At 45.7% G+C, this 7,626-nt stretch overlaps 1 pseudogene; it reads left to right on the forward strand.

The window, feature by feature from the left end:
- The first annotated feature begins 314 nt into the window (after positions 1–314).
- On the forward strand, positions 315–1,580 carry LOC146867731 (28S ribosomal RNA; annotated as a pseudogene).
- Positions 1,581–7,626: the final 6,046 nt, after the last annotated feature.

Below are 7,626 nucleotides of genomic sequence, written 5' to 3' on the forward strand. Positions count from 1 at the left end.
GTGGTGACAGGTGGCCCTCCGTTCCAGCGGAGGTTGTTAAGGTCCCCAAGCAGCAGCTTTGCCATGTCCACAGGGCCAAGGAAGATTCGAATGCCTCCACACTCTCCCCTGGCACCCGCTCCCGGTTGACCCTCAGGAATCACCGGGGCAGGGAAGTGCAGACGGGGCCCCCTGCTCCTGGCGCAACTGTCAACTGGGGTGGACTATGCTCAGTGCGCCCTGATCTAATCACACCACGGGGCAGGGAGGCCCACACTGGGTACCAGGGGTCTGCGGCGATGTTGGTTACCCACCTGACCCATCTTGAAACACGGACCAAGGAGTCTAACACATGAGTGAGCCAGAGGGACGAGCGAAACCCTGTGGCACAATGAATGGGAAACCCTGCGTGCTCCGGCTGAGGTGGGATCCCGTTGCAAAGCCAATGGCAGGAGCACTACTGACCAGTCTCGCCTGCTCCATTGTGGAGGTGGAGCATGAGCATACTTGATGAGACCCGAAAGCGGTGAACTATGCCTGGGCAGGGCGAAGCAAGAAGAAACTCTGGGGAGGTCCTTAGCGGTCCTGGGTATAAGGGTTAAAGATTAATCGAACAATTTAGCAGCTGGTTCCCTCTGAAGTTTCCCTCAGGACAGCTGGCGCTCAGAGCCCCCAGTTTTATTTGGTAAAGTGAATGATTAGAGGTCTTGGGGCCAAAAAGATCTTAACCTATTCTCAAACTTTGAATGGGTAAGAAGTGGGGCTCACTCTCGTGGAGCCGGTCATAGAATGTGAGTGCCTTGTGGGCCACTTTTGATACGCAGAACTGGCACTCCTGGATGAATAAATGCCGGGTTAAGTTGCCCGATGCCGACATTCATCAGACCCCAGAAAAGGTGTTGGTTGATATAGACAGCAGGACAGTAGCCTTGGAAGTCAGAATCTGCTAAAGAGTGTATAACAACTCACCTGGGGAATCAACTAGCCCTGAAAATGGACAGCGCCGTAGCATCTGACCCATACCTGACCGTCAGCAGCACTGAGAGCTGCAGGGGCAGAGCCGCAACGAGTAGGAGGACCGCTGCGGTGAACACGGAAGCCCGTGGCAAGGGCCTGGGTGGAGCTACTGCAGGTGTAGATCTTGGTGGTAGTTGCAAACATTCAAACGAGAACTTTAAAGGCGAAGTGGAGAAGGGTTCCATGTTAACAGCAGTTGTACATGGGTCAGTCAATCCTAGGAGATAGGAGAGTGCCATTGAGAAGGGACAGGCGATGGCCTCCATTGTCCTCGGATGAGCAAAAGGGAGTCCAGTTCAGATACCCGAACCCGGAGTGGCAGAGATGGGCGCTCTCGCCGCATCCAGTGCAGTAACGCAAACAATGCCGGAGAAGCCAGCAGGAGCCCCAGAGAGAGTTGTCTTTTCTTTGTGAAGTGCCCTGGAATTGGTTTGCCCTGAGGGAGGGGCCCGATTCTTGGAAAGTGTTGCGGTATGTCCGGTGAGCTCTCAATGGTCGTTTCAAATCTAGGGAAGATTGTGCAAATCCCGCACTGGGCCGTACCCATGTCTGCAGCAGGTCTCCAAGGTGAACAGCCTCTGGCATGTAAGAACGATGTAGGTAAGGGAAGTCAGCAAGTCAGATCTATAACTTTAGTATAAGGATTGGCTCTGAGGGCAGGGTCTTTCGGGCTGTGACACAAAGCAGGACCAGGCGTGCACTGTATCTCTGGATGCGAGCCGGGCCCTTCCCGTGAAGTGCCCTTGCTGCGGTGGTCGCCTCTCCCCATACCCCCTACCTGGGTGTGTGGTGCCAGCGTTATGCCTCTGCAGGCACTTTGCAGCTGACTTAGAACTGGTGCGGACCAGGGGAATCCGACTGTTTAATTAAAACAAATCATCGCAAAGGACCGTGGCTGGTGTTGACGCGTTGTGATTTCTGCCCAGTGCTCTGAATGTCAAAGTGAAGAAATTCAATGAGGCATGGGTAAACAGCAGGGGTAACTAAGACTCTCATAATCTATTCTCAGTCGTAGTGGCGTTTACCTCCTAGTGGTCCCTCTGGTAACTGCCTCTATGGGACTAGACTCTGCACAGACAAGTCTATAGAGACAGGCCGAACATGGTTCTATCATGGCGGCGAGCGTGATAGTGAGAAATGGCGAAGCAAACAAACACAATTCCAGATCCAATAGTTACCGGCGATTCAAAACACTCTTAAGATGGCAAAAGAAGGTTCTGTCTTTTCCAGAAATTATTGCCTCCTTACCGATTTTGTCAATCCAGCACCCGCTGCAGCAATGCAACTAGCAACAACAATTTAGGTTACAATATAGCACCCTGTTCACCCTCAGCAACAACAAACAAAGACACAAAAGTAGACCTCAGTAAAAAAAAATACATTGTGGCCTCCTCAGCCAAGAATGACACTGTTACATCCAACTTCGAAAATCTGCCTGATGTTTACGAAGTCAACAAAGAACTGAATACCAAGAAAACTGATTAAACAAAAAAAGTCACATATTGAAATACCCAAATGACAAATATAAATGTGACCTGTGTGGAGACATAATGGGAACTTTTAAAGAACTAAGAAAACATGTCTCCAACAAACATAAGTCTTCTATCTGAAAACTTATTGCTCAGAATGTGACAAGGAAGTTGAATACCACAATATTGCATGCCATTATGCTAAATGGGAAGGAAGAACAAAAAAACTGGGCATGTGTATACAAGAGCGCAAAATGAGGCTTGACTAGCAGCTGTAGCAAGCAGCAAACTATCCAAATTATGGTCACAGGAAGAACTACTGCTATTAGCAGAAATGGAAAAAGTTTATGAACACAAAAGAAATATTAATGCGCTGATGGTTCTGCATTTTGATAATAAAAACAGAAAACAAATTGCAGAAAAAAGAGATACAAGAGATAAGAGCAAAAAAATTACAAAGGATGTAGTGCAAGCATCCAATATTACTGAAAATGACTATTGTGATGAACCTGTAGTTTCAGTGGATGCAACAACAAAAAGGCGCAGAGACTTTATCAATCAAAAACGGAGCTAAAAATAAAAAAATGATGAACTGAATGATAGAATCTCAGGAGTTGGGAAATACACTAAAAACATAAAGCATCACGATGCTGCTATGCATCTGATGGATGAGATAGTGACTGTGATATGAGTCCAATACCAGCAAACCGAAATGAACCAACGAGTGAACTCAATAATGAGCTAATGAACTGTACTCAAGATGAGCAACAGAATGTCTCAGTGGAAAACAAAATAACAAAGAAAGTTAAGAAGAATGGAAACTCAATCAAGCACACAAGAAAAAGTATGCAAAAGCAAAGGGCACGTACAAGGAATACCATGCAATGTTTAAAAAAGACCCCAAAAAATTGCCAGTATAAACACTGATGAGGCAGAAGATGCCACTTGCCAAATCAGTGGCAATGATATCTTCCAATGCTATAAAGATATATTTGAACTAGAAAATAAGAAAAATCCCAAATTCATCCCAATTGACAGGATACCCGATGAATGGGGAATTGGAAGACTTAGTAAAGAAATTATACTACTTGAAATAACTGATGCCTTCTATGAATCAAACTTAAAGAAAGCAGTGGGGCCTGACAAGATTGGGCTGAATGATTTGAACAATGTCCAGAACAAGCAACCAAGACAGCTGCCCAAAATCTTATCATCTTGGTTCTCAATGAGAAGAATCCCAGAAAGTATAAAAAAGAACCGGTCAATATTGATAGCAAAAAATGTACTGATTAGTGAACTGAAGAAAATTAGTAACAGGCGATAAATTGCAATCGGTACAGCATTCGTGACGTTATTCACAAAAATTATTAACAAAAAAACTCACATCATTCATTAATCTGAATACAAGACAAAAAGGCTTTATGAAGGTGCGAGGTTGTCTCAAAATCTGACTCTTCTGCAAAATATCAGAAAAGGGGCATGAAAAAACAAAAACTCATTAGCATTGGTGTTCAAGGACATCTACAAAGCCTTTGACTCTGTCAGCCATTGTCACATTCTACAGAGTCTTGAAAGGCACAAAGTTTCTTCATACATCAGGGCATAATAAAAGACTTATATCCTGACTAAGTGTGGGCGGTGAACTCTGTTCTGCTCAAGGAGTTTGCGGAGATTTCCACACTCTGTGTTACATGGAGCTCATTGAGTTCCGAAAAACTCAACTTCGCGGAGCAGAGTTTTTTCCCTCTCTTGCATTCGTCAATGTCAAGTTGGCGAGCGCGAGCAAGGAAAATCCGCCTCCCGGCGAGATTTGCCTCCTTGATCGTCAACGGCAATATGGCAAGCGCAAACTTTGAAAATCAACCTCTCGTGAGATTTCTCAACGTAGGCGGTGAGATTTCTCATTGCGAGTGGTCGCTTATGTTTGCGCCCGACCGCATTGAGAAACTGTCCGCTCACATTGAGAAAGTTGCAGCTCGAGTAAAAATCTACTGGGCTGTGCATGGTGCCATTTGTGATGATTGCACAGTGCAGACAAGCACCTGGTACTGAAAATCACTGCGGACAGCATTTATTCAACGTACAAGGTCACTTGCGCAGCTCCGTGTAGCGTGGCAGAGATTTTATTGCACTTCGCGGAGTCTGCGAATTCCACCCAGGCTTAATACTGACTCAACAATGTTTTTCAAGGGAAAAAATAACGACGCAACACCAGAAATAATTATGAAATCTGGAGTAAAGCAAGGTGATTCTTTATCCCCACTGTTGTTTAACAATGCCATGGATCCTCTGATAAGTGATCTATAGAAAGAAGGCTATGGCTTCACATTGGGCTCTGATGGTCTCATTGAACAGATCACTGCTCTAGCCTTTGCCGATTTTATCGCAGTACTCAGCAACACCAGGGAAGGAATCAGTACAAATCTGAAAATCATTGAAAAATTCAGTAAAACAACAGGTTTAAAATGTGAAAAAAACACATGGATTTTATATAAGTCACCAAAAAGATAAAATCCTGGTTAACAAGTGCAAACCATGGCAATTTAAAAGCAAAATATTGAAAATATTAATCTAGGAGAAAGTGAGACATACCTTGGATTGAACTTTGATCCACACACTGGCCATGCAAGCAACAACAAAATAATGAGGTGCTTACTAATTGAGCTAAACAACTTGAAAATCTACCACTTAAGCCCACTCAAGAAATCAAATTATTGTGTCAATACATGATCCCTAAGTCACAAAAACTCAAAGGAGTCACCCTAGAACAAAAAAAAGGGACAGGGTGTATTTATCTTCACAATAACAAAAAGTTCCCTTTTCACCTAAAAATTTATTTTTTTTCAGACCGGAAGTGGAAGCCTAGCAAATGATCCAAGACCAAAAGGCATGAGAATACCTTCAAATTCAAAACTTGTCATCAAAAATCAATTAAAAGTAAACATAAGACAGATAATGCAAATTTTAAAACGACTTTCTCATACCAAAGCTTGAAAAGCCATTAAACACAATAAAACAGATGTATGGGTATATAAAGTCTTTGTAAAAGGGAAACTTTTGTTAATGTGGAGAATACTTGATCCCCAAACTGTCATTTACATTGGAAATTACAGGAACATAAGCTAAAACTTTAAACACTCTGGATCAAACAATAATTAAATATGTCAAACATTTCCTACACCTGCCTGCATACACATGCAATGGTCTCCTGTATTCAAAAAGATCATTTGGGGGCCTCAGTGAACCAAAGCTATATAAGGCAATTGGTCTAAACAAAGGAAATAGTTTATTGTACTTCAGTGAAGCTCGATATCTGTATATTGCTAATTCATTCATGTATGCAGAAGAAATAAACAATGAAAAAATTGATTTCATGAAACCACACAAACTCAACACTTTAGACAGTAGATTCCTGAGTTATGATTTGAATTTGTTAGCTTCATATGATTGGAGGAAAGAGAAATTTGAGAAATGGACAAATCCCCCTGTCCAAGGTGAATCCAATTGGTCGCACACTGCTCGTCTTACCAGCGTGTTACCCCAAGGCATTGTGGTCCATGAAGTCAGCATCAGCGAGTGCGCCTCTGCCAGGGTATTGAGCAAGAATCAAAGTTGCGTTGGCCATCCCTGGACACGTGTTTCGAGGTCATTATCTCTCGTCAGCAGGGAATAGGCATGTGTGTAGGGTTGCTGCGTAGGCTGCCAAAAATTGTTCTCAGGTCCGGTACCACTCGTGGCACGCAGGTGCGTAACCATGAGCTCGTCAGCCCCACCGGCTCAAGGGAGCCTGAATATAAACATGAATCCAATTGGTCGCACACTGCTCGTCCTACCAGCGTGTTACCCCAAGGCATTGTGGTCCATGAAGTCAGCATCAGCGAGTGCGCCTCTGCCAGGGTATTGAGCAAGAATCAAAGTCGCGTTGGCCATCCCTGGACACGTGTTTCGAGGTCATTACCTCTCGTCAGCAGGGAATAGGCATGTGTGTAGGGTTGCTGCGTAGGCTGCCAAAAATTGTTCTCAGGTCCGGTACCACTCGTGGCACGCAGGTGCGTAACCATGAGCTCGTCAGCCCCACCGGCTCAAGGGAGCCTGAATATAAACATGAATCCAATTGGTCGCACACTGCTCGTCCTACCGGCGTGTTACCCCAAGGCATTGTGGTCCATGAAGTCAGCATCAGCGAATGCGCCTCTGCCAGGGTACTGAGCAAGAATCAAAGTCGCGTTGGCCATCCCTGGACACGTGTTTCGAGGTCATTACCTCTCGTCAGCACGGAATAGGCATGTGTGTAGGGTTGCTGCGTAGGCTGCCAAAAATTGTTCTCAGGTCCAGTACCACTCGTGGCACGCAGGTGCGTAAGCATGAGCTCGTCAGCCCCACCGACTCAAGGGAGCCTGAATATAAACATGAATCCAATTGGTCGCACACTGCTCGTCCTACCAGCGTGTTACCCCAAGGCATTGTGGTCCATGAAGTCAGCATCAGCGAGTGCGCCTCTGCCAGGGTATTGAGCAAGAATCAAAGTCGCGTTGGCCATCCCTGGACACGTGTTTCGAGGTCATTACCTTTCGTCAGCAGGGAATAGGCATGTGTGTAGGGTTGCTGCGTGGGCTGCCAAAAATTGTTCTCAGGTCCGGTGCCACTCGTGGCACGCAGGTGCGTAACCATGAGCTTGTCAGCCCCACCGGCTCAAGGGAGCCTGAATATAAACATGAATCCAATTGGTCGCACACTGTTCGACCTACCAGCGTGTTACCCCAAGGCATTGTGGTCCATGAAGTCAGCATCAGCGAGTGCGCCTCTGCCAGGGTATTGAGCAAGAATCAAAGTCGCGTTGGCCATCCCTGGACACGTGTTTCGAGGTCACTACCTCTCGTCAGCAGGGAATAGGCATGCGTGTAGGGTTGCTGCGTAGGCTGCCAAAAATTGTTCTCAGGTCCGGTACCACTCCTGGCTCGCAGGTGCGTAACCATGAGCTCGTCAGCCCCACCGGCTCAAGGGAGCCTGAATATAAACATGAATCCAATTGGTCGCACACTGCTCGTCCTACCAGCGTGTTACCCCAAGGCATTGTGGTCCATGAAGTCAGTATCAGCGAGTGCGCCTCTGCCAGGGTATTGAGCAAGAATCAAAGTCGCGTTGGCCATCCCTGGACACG

Source organism: Triturus cristatus, chromosome 1_2, assembly GCF_964204655.1.
Source record: "Triturus cristatus chromosome 1_2, aTriCri1.1, whole genome shotgun sequence".
In the NCBI taxonomy this organism is placed as follows: domain Eukaryota; kingdom Metazoa; phylum Chordata; class Amphibia; order Caudata; family Salamandridae; genus Triturus; species Triturus cristatus.